This window comes from Rattus norvegicus, chromosome 12, assembly GCF_036323735.1.
Source record: "Rattus norvegicus strain BN/NHsdMcwi chromosome 12, GRCr8, whole genome shotgun sequence".
In the NCBI taxonomy this organism is placed as follows: domain Eukaryota; kingdom Metazoa; phylum Chordata; class Mammalia; order Rodentia; family Muridae; genus Rattus; species Rattus norvegicus.
In genome coordinates this window covers 8,946,617-8,958,754 of record NC_086030.1, presented here as the reverse complement: position 1 = coordinate 8,958,754, position 12,138 = coordinate 8,946,617, and the positions used below count along the sequence as shown (strand labels likewise).

Here is a 12,138-nt window from a genome sequence, read left to right as displayed (position 1 = left end):
TCAGGAAAATGTTCAGGCTGATGGCCTCTCATCAACCTGTGTTTTCACGTTCAGCTCTTTTGAGTATTAAAATCAAGCTAAAACAGACAGGTTATGTAAGTGTTTTATGCATACACTGCATACAAAGAAACGCACACACACACACACACACACACACACACACACACACACAAACCAGAATGGTCCTTCTGTGTCCCAGTTAAAAATAAGTTCTGACTTGGGTCATGACTGTAAAATCTCCCCAGTGTTTAAGAAAAGCTGTTCTTCAAGCCGAGGAAATACAACATGGTGTCAAGTACTCTACTGTTACAGGAAGCAACTACAGAGAGCTCTCACTCGCTCAAAGGAGTCAGTGCCTTTTGACGCAGAACGAAAACCAAAAATCTCCCAACTACTGCCAATGCTTTCAAAACTAGCATATCAGACGTGATTTTCATCAGGATGCTATTTGATCCACACTAGTAATTCAAAACCCAAAATCCAGATCATTCATATATATATATATATATATGTATGTATATATATTATATACATATATATATAATATTGTGTATTTATATATGCAAACAATTATTGTACTTCATTTCGGTACAAGAATGCCAAATCAGCCACTCCTCATAGAAGGAGATGACAATCTGAGGCCACTTCATATTCGCCTCCTTTGCTTATCAGCAGCATCTCTCTTCTTCGATTTGCTCTCATCGGATTCACTATCAGATAAAGATTTCCTTTTTGGACAATCGTTTTCTTTACCAGCTTTTCGAGAATGAAGAAGTGCTTCAATTAATTCTGGACAATCTAAATTTTCTCCTGGTACCCAAGTATTATCGGCATCTGTAAACCCCTTCCACTTCACGAAATAGTTCACTACACAATGGTTCAGTACTTTTTCTACCACAAATTCTTCAGGCTCAGCCTCTTCAGCTCTTTTACTCTTTCCATTCTGTTTTTTTTTTTCCCATTTTTTGCAATGTAGTTTTATTGGAGGCCATTTTTAAAATTTAATCGGAGACTTGAAGCGTGCTCAGATGCTCAGGGCCGCGGATTCTGCAGAGTTTCCCGCCTGTGTGCTTCAGCTCAGCCACATCCTAGAGGAGGGGTTCCTCTGACATTTTTTTTTTTTTGGTTCTTTTTTTTCGGAGCTGGGGACCGAACCCTCCTCTGACATTTTTAAAGTCTATTTTTAGGGTTGGGTATTTAACTCAGTCGTAGGGCACATGCCTAGCAAGCACAAGGCCCTGGGTTCGATCCTTAGCTCTGGGGAAGGAAAAAAAAAGACAGAATAAAAGTTGTAAAGTCGGGCTGGAAGGATGGCTTAGTGGTTAAGAGCACTGACTGCTCTTCCAGAGGTTCTGAGTTCAAATCCCAGCAACGACATGGTGTCTCACAGCCATCTGTAGTGAGATCTGATGCCCTCTTCTGGTGTGTCTGAAGACAGCTACAGTGTACTTATATATAAGAAATACATCTTTTTTAAAAAGTTGTAAAGTCTATTTCTGTTTGTTGGTTTGGTTTGGTTTGGTTTGGGATGGGTTTTTTAAGGTTGCTTTGTTGTTTTGGTTTCTGTTGGTTTGTTACGCACATGGTCTCACTGTGTATCCCTGCTGTCCTGAAATCACTGGCTCCTGAGCTCCTGAGCTCCTGAGCTCCTGATTTTGATTGCCTGGCAAGAGCTCTACCACTGAGTTAAATCCCCAACCCCCAAAAGCCTACAGCACCCGGTATCCCAGGTGGTCTCCCATCCACGTACTAAGCATGCCCGACCCTGCTTAGCTTCCGAGATCAGACGAGATCGGGCGCGTTCAGGGTGGTATGGCTGTAGGCTCTTCTGACATTTTTTTAAAGGAATATAAAACTATTCATTGACACAGCCAGAATACGGCAGATACATAGGTGAATGCGAGCAACAAACCAGTGAACTGAGCGCAGGACCCCAGTTGAAGAAATCAGAGAAAGGACTAAAAGAGCTTGAAGGGACTTGAGACCCCATATGAACAACACCACCAACCAACCAGAGCTTCCAGGGACTAAACCACAGCAGGACTTAATGGCCAACATCAGCTCTAACCATGATTCTACTTCTACATCAAACAGATTCCATGAATCATAACCTTTTAGTACAGATTTTAACTTCCTACAAAGGAATGGTTCAACAAGAGGAACCTTTACACAGAACAGCTGACTCGGACCTGCCTCTGTATATCAGCTGGCCTCTTAAATCACAGCTCCACCTGCCTCTAGAGTTCTGGCATTAAAGGTGCACACCACCACACTAGGCCAAGTCTCGTTGTTAAATCAAGCTACTACTTTGTTTAATTCCGTTTTTTGAAGGTGGAGTTGGTATGAAAATAAACTACTGTATTTATTTGATAATACATCAATTCTGATGGGCTTGCTTTTAAACTATCCAATACATTACAGACTCTGCTTAATCCGAAAGGTTATGGTTTCAGGAAAATGTTCAGGCTGATGGCCTCTCATCAACCTGTGTTTTCACGTTCAGCTCTTTTGAGTATTAAAAGCAAGCTAAAACAGACAGGTTATGTAAGTGTTTTATGCATACACTGCATACAAACAAACACACACACACACACACACACACACACACACACACACACACACACAAACCAGAATGGTCCTTCTGTGTCCCAGTTAAAAATAAGTTCTGACTTGGGTCATGACTGTAAAATCTCCCCAGTGTTTAAGAAAAGCTGTTCTTCAAGCCGAGGAAATACAACATGGTGTCAAGTACTCTACTGTTACAGGAAGCAACTACAGAGAGCTCTCACTCGCTCAAAGGAGTCAGTGCCTTTTGACGCAGAACGAAAACCAAAAATCTCCCAACTACTGCCAATGCTTTCAAAACTAGCATATCAGACGTGATTTTCATCAGGAATCTATTTGATCCACACTAGTAATTCAAAACCCAAGATCCAGATCATTCATATATATATATATATATATATATATATGTATGTATATATATATTATATACATATATATATAATATTGTGTATTTATATATGCAAACAATTATTGTACTTCATTTCGGTACAAGAATGCCAAATCAGCCACTCCTCATAGAAGGAGATGACAATCTGAGGCCACTTCATATTCGCCTCCTTTGCTTATCAGCAGCATCTCTCTTCTTCGATTTGCTCTCATCGGATTCACTATCAGATAAAGATTTCCTTTTTGGACAATCGTTTTCTTTACCAGCTTTTCGAGAATGAAGAAGTGCTTCAATTAATTCTGGACAATCTAAATTTTCTCCTGGTACCCAAGTATTATCGGCATCTGTAAACCCCTTCCACTTCACGAAATAGTTCACTACACAATGGTTCAGTACTTTTTCTACCACAAATTCTTCAGGCTCAGCCTCTTCAGCTCTTTTACTCTTTCCATTCTGTTTTTTTTTTCCCATTTTTTGCAATGTAGTTTTATTGGAGGCCATTTTTAAAATTTAATCGGAGACTTGAAGCGTGCTCAGATGCTCAGGGCCGCGGATTCTGCAGAGTTTCCCGCCTGTGTGCTTCAGCTCAGCCACATCCTAGAGGAGGGGTTCCTCTGACATTTTTTTTTTTTTGGTTCTTTTTTTTCGGAGCTGGGGACCGAACCCTCCTCTGACATTTTTAAAGTCTATTTTTAGGGTTGGGTATTTAACTCAGTCGTAGGGCACATGCCTAGCAAGCACAAGGCCCTGGGTTCGATCCTTAGCTCTGGGGAAGGAAAAAAAAAGACAGAATAAAAGTTGTAAAGTCGGGCTGGAAGGATGGCTTAGTGGTTAAGAGCACTGACTGCTCTTCCAGAGGTTCTGAGTTCAAATCCCAGCAACGACATGGTGTCTCACAGCCATCTGTAGTGAGATCTGATGCCCTCTTCTGGTGTGTCTGAAGACAGCTACAGTGTACTTATATATAAGAAATACATCTTTTTAAAAAAGTTGTAAAGTCTATTTCTGTTTGTTGGTTTGGTTTGGTTTGGTTTGGGATGGGTTTTTTAAGGTTGCTTTGTTGTTTTGGTTTCTGTTGGTTTGTTACGCACATGGTCTCACTGTGTATCCCTGCTGTCCTGAAATCACTGGCTCCTGAGCTCCTGAGCTCCTGAGCTCCTGATTTTGATTGCCTGGCAAGAGCTCTACCACTGAGTTAAATCCCCAACCCCCAAAAGCCTACAGCACCCGGTATCCCAGGTGGTCTCCCATCCACGTACTAAGCATGCCCGACCCTGCTTAGCTTCCGAGATCAGACGAGATCGGGCGCGTTCAGGGTGGTATGGCTGTAGGCTCTTCTGACATTTTTTTAAAGGAATATAAAACTATTCATTGACACAGCCAGAATACGGCAGATACATAGGTGAATGCGAGCAACAAACCAGTTAACTGAGCGCAGGACCCCAGTTGAAGAAATCAGAGAAAGGACTAAAAGAGCTTGAAGGGACTTGAGACCCCATATGAACAACACCACCAACCAACCAGAGCTTCCAGGGACTAAACCACAGCAGGACTTAATGGCCAACATCAGCTCTAACCATGATTCTACTTCTACATCAAACAGATTCCATGAATCATAACCTTTTAGTACAGATTTTAACTTCCTACAAAGGAATGGTTCAACAAGAGGAACCTTTACACAGAACAGCTGACTCGGACCTGCCTCTGTATATCAGCTGGCCTCTTAAATCACAGCTTCACCTGCCTCTGGAGTTCTGGCATTAAAGGTGCACACCACCACACTAGGCCAAGTCTCGTTGTTAAATCAAGCTACTACTTTGTTTAATTCCGTTTTTTGAAGGTGGAGTTGGTATGAAAATAAACTACTGTATTTATTTGATAATACATCAATTCTGATGGGCTTGCTTTTAAACTATCCAATACATTACAGACTCTGCTTAATCCGAAAGGTTATGGTTTCAGGAAAATGTTCAGGCTGATGGCCTCTCATCAACCTGTGTTTTCACGTTCAGCTCTTTTGAGTATTAAAAGCAAGCTAAAACAGACAGGTTATGTAAGTGTTTTATGCATACACTGCATACAAACAAACGCACACACACACACACACACACACACACACACACACACACACACAAACCAGAATGGTCCTTCTGTGTCCCAGTTAAAAATAAGTTCTGACTTGGGTCATGACTGTAAAATCTCCCCAGTGTTTAAGAAAAGCTGTTCTTCAAGCCGAGGAAATACAACATGGTGTCAAGTACTCTACTGTTACAGGAAGCAACTACAGAGAGCTCTCACTCGCTCAAAGGAGTCAGTGCCTTTTTACGCAGAACGAAAACCAAAAATCTCCCAACTACTGCCAATGCTTTCAAAACTAGCATATCAGACGTGATTTTCATCAGGAATCTATTTGATCCACACTAGTAATTCAAAACCCAAGATCCAGATCATTCATATATATATATATATATATATATATGTATATATATATTATATACATATATATATAATATTGTGTATTTATATATGCAAACAATTATTGTACTTCATTTCGGTACAAGAATGCCAAATCAGCCACTCCTCATAGAAGGAGATGACAATCTGAGGCCACTTCATATTCGCCTCCTTTGCTTATCAGCAGCATCTCTCTTCTTCGATTTGCTCTCATCGGATTCACTATCAGATAAAGATTTCCTTTTTGGACAATCGTTTTCTTTACCAGCTTTTCGAGAATGAAGAAGTGCTTCAATTAATTCTGGACAATCTAAATATTCTCCTGGTACCCAAGTATTATCGGCATCTGTAAACCACTTCCACTTCACGAAATAGTTCACTACACAATGGTTCAGTACTTTTTCTACCACAAATTCTTCAGGCTCAGCCTCTTCAGCTCTTTTACTCTTTCCATTCTGTTTTTTTTTTTCCCATTTTTTGCAATGTAGTTTTATTGGAGGCCATTTTTAAAATTTAATCGGAGACTTGAAGCGCGCTCAGATGCTCAGGGCCGCGGATTCTGCAGAGTTTCCCGCCTGTGTGCTTCAGCTCAGCCACATCCTAGAGGAGGGGTTCCTCTGACATTTTTTTTTTTTTGGTTCTTTTTTTTCGGAGCTGGGGACCGAACCCTCCTCTGACATTTTTAAAGTCTATTTTTAGGGTTGGGTATTTAACTCAGTCGTAGGGCACATGCCTAGCAAGCACAAGGCCCTGGGTTCGATCCTTAGCTCTGGGGAAGGAAAAAAAAAGACAGAATAAAAGTTGTAAAGTCGGGCTGAAAGGATGGCTTAGTGGTTAAGAGCACTGACTGCTCTTCCAGAGGTTCTGAGTTCAAATCCCAGCAACGACATGGTGTCTCACAGCCATCTGTAGTGAGATCTGATGCCCTCTTCTGGTGTGTCTGAGACAGCTACAGTGTACTTATATATAAGAAATACATCTTTTTAAAAAAGTTGTAAAGTCTATTTCTGTTTGTTGGTTTGGTTTGGTTTGGTTTGGGATGGGTTTTTTAAGGTTGCTTTGTTGTTTTGGTTTCTGTTGGTTTGTTACGCACATGGTCTCACTGTGTATCCCTGCTGTCCTGAAATCACTGGCTCCTGAGCTCCTGAGCTCCTGAGCTCCTGAGCTCCTGAGCTCCTGAGCTCCTGAGCTCCTGAGCTCCTGAGCTCCTGAGCTCCTGAGCTCCTGAGCTCCTGAGCTCCTGAGCTCCTGAGCTCCTGAGCTCCTGAGCTCCTGAGCTCCTGAGCTCCTGAGCTCCTGAGCTCCTGAGCTCCTGAGCTCCTGAGCTCCTGAGCTCCTGAGCTCCTGAGCTCCTGAGCTCCTGAGCTCCTGAGCTCCTGAGCTCCTGAGCTCCTGAGCTCCTGAGCTCCTGAGCTCCTGAGCTCCTGAGCTCCTGAGCTCCTGAGCTCCTGAGCTCCTGAGCTCCTGAGCTCCTGAGCTCCTGAGCTCCTGAGCTCCTGAGCTCCTGAGCTCCTGAGCTCCTGAGCTCCTGAGCTCCTGAGCTCCTGAGCTCCTGAGCTCCTGAGCTCCTGAGCTCCTGAGCTCCTGAGCTCCTGAGCTCCTGAGCTCCTGAGCTCCTGAGCTCCTGAGCTCCTGAGCTCCTGAGCTCCTGAGCTCCTGAGCTCCTGAGCTCCTGAGCTCCTGAGCTCCTGAGCTCCTGAGCTCCTGAGCTCCTGAGCTCCTGAGCTCCTGAGCTCCTGAGCTCCTGAGCTCCTGAGCTCCTGAGCTCCTGAGCTCCTGAGCTCCTGAGCTCCTGAGCTCCTGAGCTCCTGAGCTCCTGAGCTCCTGAGCTCCTGAGCTCCTGAGCTCCTGAGCTCCTGAGCTCCTGAGCTCCTGAGCTCCTGAGCTCCTGAGCTCCTGAGCTCCTGAGCTCCTGAGCTCCTGAGCTCCTGAGCTCCTGAGCTCCTGAGCTCCTGAGCTCCTGAGCTCCTGAGCTCCTGAGCTCCTGAGCTCCTGAGCTCCTGAGCTCCTGAGCTCCTGAGCTCCTGAGCTCCTGAGCTCCTGAGCTCCTGAGCTCCTGAGCTCCTGAGCTCCTGAGCTCCTGAGCTCCTGAGCTCCTGAGCTCCTGAGCTCCTGAGCTCCTGAGCTCCTGAGCTCCTGAGCTCCTGAGCTCCTGAGCTCCTGAGCTCCTGAGCTCCTGAGCTCCTGAGCTCCTGAGCTCCTGAGCTCCTGAGCTCCTGAGCTCCTGAGCTCCTGAGCTCCTGAGCTCCTGAGCTCCTGAGCTCCTGAGCTCCTGAGCTCCTGAGCTCCTGAGCTCCTGAGCTCCTGAGCTCCTGAGCTCCTGAGCTCCTGAGCTCCTGAGCTCCTGAGCTCCTGAGCTCCTGAGCTCCTGAGCTCCTGAGCTCCTGAGCTCCTGAGCTCCTGAGCTCCTGAGCTCCTGAGCTCCTGAGCTCCTGAGCTCCTGAGCTCCTGAGCTCCTGAGCTCCTGAGCTCCTGAGCTCCTGAGCTCCTGAGCTCCTGAGCTCCTGAGCTCCTGAGCTCCTGAGCTCCTGAGCTCCTGAGCTCCTGAGCTCCTGAGCTCCTGAGCTCCTGAGCTCCTGAGCTCCTGAGCTCCTGAGCTCCTGAGCTCCTGAGCTCCTGAGCTCCTGAGCTCCTGAGCTCCTGAGCTCCTGAGCTCCTGAGCTCCTGAGCTCCTGAGCTCCTGAGCTCCTGAGCTCCTGAGCTCCTGAGCTCCTGAGCTCCTGAGCTCCTGAGCTCCTGAGCTCCTGAGCTCCTGAGCTCCTGAGCTCCTGAGCTCCTGAGCTCCTGAGCTCCTGAGCTCCTGAGCTCCTGAGCTCCTGAGCTCCTGAGCTCCTGAGCTCCTGAGCTCCTGAGCTCCTGAGCTCCTGAGCTCCTGAGCTCCTGAGCTCCTGAGCTCCTGAGCTCCTGAGCTCCTGAGCTCCTGAGCTCCTGAGCTCCTGAGCTCCTGAGCTCCTGAGCTCCTGAGCTCCTGAGCTCCTGAGCTCCTGAGCTCCTGAGCTCCTGAGCTCCTGAGCTCCTGAGCTCCTGAGCTCCTGAGCTCCTGAGCTCCTGAGCTCCTGAGCTCCTGAGCTCCTGAGCTCCTGAGCTCCTGAGCTCCTGAGCTCCTGAGCTCCTGAGCTCCTGAGCTCCTGAGCTCCTGAGCTCCTGAGCTCCTGAGCTCCTGAGCTCCTGAGCTCCTGAGCTCCTGAGCTCCTGAGCTCCTGAGCTCCTGAGCTCCTGAGCTCCTGAGCTCCTGAGCTCCTGAGCTCCTGAGCTCCTGAGCTCCTGAGCTCCTGAGCTCCTGAGCTCCTGAGCTCCTGAGCTCCTGAGCTCCTGAGCTCCTGAGCTCCTGAGCTCCTGAGCTCCTGAGCTCCTGAGCTCCTGAGCTCCTGAGCTCCTGAGCTCCTGAGCTCCTGAGCTCCTGAGCTCCTGAGCTCCTGAGCTCCTGAGCTCCTGAGCTCCTGAGCTCCTGAGCTCCTGAGCTCCTGAGCTCCTGAGCTCCTGAGCTCCTGAGCTCCTGAGCTCCTGAGCTCCTGAGCTCCTGAGCTCCTGAGCTCCTGAGCTCCTGAGCTCCTGAGCTCCTGAGCTCCTGAGCTCCTGAGCTCCTGAGCTCCTGAGCTCCTGAGCTCCTGAGCTCCTGAGCTCCTGAGCTCCTGAGCTCCTGAGCTCCTGAGCTCCTGAGCTCCTGAGCTCCTGAGCTCCTGAGCTCCTGAGCTCCTGAGCTCCTGAGCTCCTGAGCTCCTGAGCTCCTGAGCTCCTGAGCTCCTGAGCTCCTGAGCTCCTGAGCTCCTGAGCTCCTGAGCTCCTGAGCTCCTGAGCTCCTGAGCTCCTGAGCTCCTGAGCTCCTGAGCTCCTGAGCTCCTGAGCTCCTGAGCTCCTGAGCTCCTGAGCTCCTGAGCTCCTGAGCTCCTGAGCTCCTGAGCTCCTGAGCTCCTGAGCTCCTGATTTTGATTGCCTGGCAAGAGCTCTACCACTGAGTTAAATCCCCAACCCCCAAAAGCCTACAGCACCCGGTATCCCAGGTGGTCTCCCATCCACGTACTAAGCATGCCCGACCCTGCTTAGCTTCCGAGATCAGACGAGATCGGGCGCGTTCAGGGTGGTATGGCTGTAGGCTCTTCTGACATTTTTTTAAAGGAATATAAAACTATTCATTGACACAGCCAGAATACGGCAGATACATAGGTGAATGCGAGCAACAAACCAGTGAACTGAGCGCAGGACCCCAGTTGAAGAAATCAGAGAAAGGACTAAAAGAGCTTGAAGGGACTTGAGACCCCATATGAACAACACCACCAACCAACCAGAGCTTCCAGGCACTAAACCACAGCAGGACTTAATGGCCAACATCAGCTCTAACCATGATTCTACTTCTACATCAAACAGATTCCATGAATCATAACCTTTTAGTACAGATTTTAACTTCCTACAAAGGAATGGTTCAACAAGAGGAACCTTTACACAGAACAGCTGACTCGGACCTGCCTCTGTATATCAGCTGGCCTCTTAAATCACAGCTCCACCTGCCTCTAGAGTTCTGGCATTAAAGGTGCACACCACCACACTAGGCCAAGTCTCGTTGTTAAATCAAGCTACTACTTTGTTTAATTCCGTTTTTTGAAGGTGGAGTTGGTATGAAAATAAACTACTGTATTTATTTGATAATACATCAATTCTGATGGGCTTGCTTTTAAACTATCCAATACATTACAGACTCTGCTTAATCCGAAAGGTTATGGTTTCAGGAAAATGTTCAGGCTGATGGCCTCTCATCAACCTGTGTTTTCACGTTCAGCTCTTTTGAGTATTAAAAGCAAGCTAAAACAGACAGGTTATGTAAGTGTTTTATGCATACACTGCATACAAACAAACGCACACACACACACACACACACACACACACACACACACACACAAACCAGAATGGTCCTTCTGTGTCCCAGTTAAAAATAAGTTCTGACTTGGGTCATGACTGTAAAATCTCCCCAGTGTTTAAGAAAAGCTGTTCTTCAAGCCGAGGAAATACAACATGGTGTCAAGTACTCTACTGTTACAGGAAGCAACTACAGAGAGCTCTCACTCGCTCAAAGGAGTCAGTGCCTTTTGACGCAGAACGAAAACCAAAAATCTCCCAACTACTGCCAATGCTTTCAAAACTAGCATATCAGACGTGATTTTCATCAGGATGCTATTTGATCCACACTAGTAATTCAAAACCCAAGATCCAGATCATTCATATATATATATATATATATATATATATATATATATAATATTGTGTATTTATATATGCAAACAATTATTGTACTTCATTTCGGTACAAGAATGCCAAATCAGCCACTCCTCATAGAAGGCGATGACAATCTGAGGCCACTTCATATTCGCCTCCTTTGCTTATCAGCAGCATCTCTCTTCTTCGATTTGCTCTCATCGGATTCACTATCAGATAAAGATTTCCTTTTTGGACAATCGTTTTCTTTACCAGCTTTTCGAGAATGAAGAAGTGCTTCAATTAATTCTGGACAATCTAAATTTTCTCCTGGTACCCAAGTATTATCGGCATCTGTAAACCCCTTCCACTTCACGAAATAGTTCACTACACAATGGTTCAGTACTTTTTCTACCACAAATTCTTCAGGCTCAGCCTCTTCAGCTCTTTTACTCTTTCCATTCTGTTTTTTTTTTCCCATTTTTTGCAATGTAGTTTTATTGGAGGCCATTTTTAAAATTTAATCGGAGACTTGAAGCGTGCTCAGATGCTCAGGGCCGCGGATTCTGCAGAGTTTCCCGCCTGTGTGCTTCAGCTCAGCCACATCCTAGAGGAGGGGTTCCTCTGACATTTTTTTTTTTTTGGTTCTTTTTTTTCGGAGCTGGGGACCGAACCCTCCTCTGACATTTTTAAAGTCTATTTTTAGGGTTGGGTATTTAACTCAGTCGTAGGGCACATGCCTAGCAAGCACAAGGCCCTGGGTTCGATCCTTAGCTCTGGGGAAGGAAAAAAAAAGACAGAATAAAAGTTGTAAAGTCGGGCTGGAAGGATGGCTTAGTGGTTAAGAGCACTGACTGCTCTTCCAGAGGTTCTGAGTTCAAATCCCAGCAACGACATGGTGTCTCACAGCCATCTGTAGTGAGATCTGATGCCCTCTTCTGGTGTGTCTGAAGACAGCTACAGTGTACTTATATATAAGAAATACATCTTTTTAAAAAAGTTGTAAAGTCTATTTCTGTTTGTTGGTTTGGTTTGGTTTGGTGTTGGATGGGTTTTTTAAGGTTGCTTTGTTGTTTTGGTTTCTGTTGGTTTGTTACGCACATGGTCTCACTGTGTATCCCTGCTGTCCTGAAATCACTGGCTCCTGAGCTCCTGAGCTCCTGAGCTCCTGATTTTGATTGCCTGGCAAGAGCTCTACCACTGAGTTAAATCCCCAACCCCCAAAAGCCTACAGCACCCGGTATCCCAGGTGGTCTCCCATCCACGTACTAAGCATGCCCGACCCTGCTTAGCTTCCGAGATCAGACGAGATCGGGCGCGTTCAGGGTGGTATGGCTGTAGGCTCTTCTGACATTTTTTTAAAGGAATATAAAACTATTCATTGACACAGCCAGAATACGGCAGATACATAGGTGAATGCGAGCAACAAACCAGTGAACTGAGCGCAGGACCCCAGTTGAAGAAATCAGAGAAAGGACTAAAAGAACTTGAAGGGACTTGAGACCCCATATGAACAACACCACCAACCAACCAGAGCTTCCAGG

The 12,138-nt window shown here is 46.3% G+C and overlaps 4 non-coding genes across 4 annotated transcripts; all 4 read right to left on the bottom strand.

The window, feature by feature from the left end:
* Window positions 1-1,706: 1,706 nt before the first annotated feature.
* On the bottom strand, window positions 1,707-1,824 carry LOC134481448 (5S ribosomal RNA). The gene has a single exon (XR_010056885.1). It is a non-coding gene; the product is annotated as a 5S ribosomal RNA (ribosomal RNA).
* A 2,344-nt stretch (window positions 1,825-4,168) lies between these two features.
* LOC134481447 (5S ribosomal RNA) lies at window positions 4,169-4,286 on the bottom strand. The gene has a single exon (XR_010056884.1). It is a non-coding gene; the product is annotated as a 5S ribosomal RNA (ribosomal RNA).
* Window positions 4,287-9,384: 5,098 nt separating this feature from the next.
* LOC134481446 (5S ribosomal RNA) lies at window positions 9,385-9,502 on the bottom strand. Its single transcript, XR_010056883.1, has one exon. It is a non-coding gene; the product is annotated as a 5S ribosomal RNA (ribosomal RNA).
* Window positions 9,503-11,819: 2,317 nt separating this feature from the next.
* Window positions 11,820-11,937, bottom strand: LOC134481445 (5S ribosomal RNA). The gene has a single exon (XR_010056882.1). It is a non-coding gene; the product is annotated as a 5S ribosomal RNA (ribosomal RNA).
* Window positions 11,938-12,138: the final 201 nt, after the last annotated feature.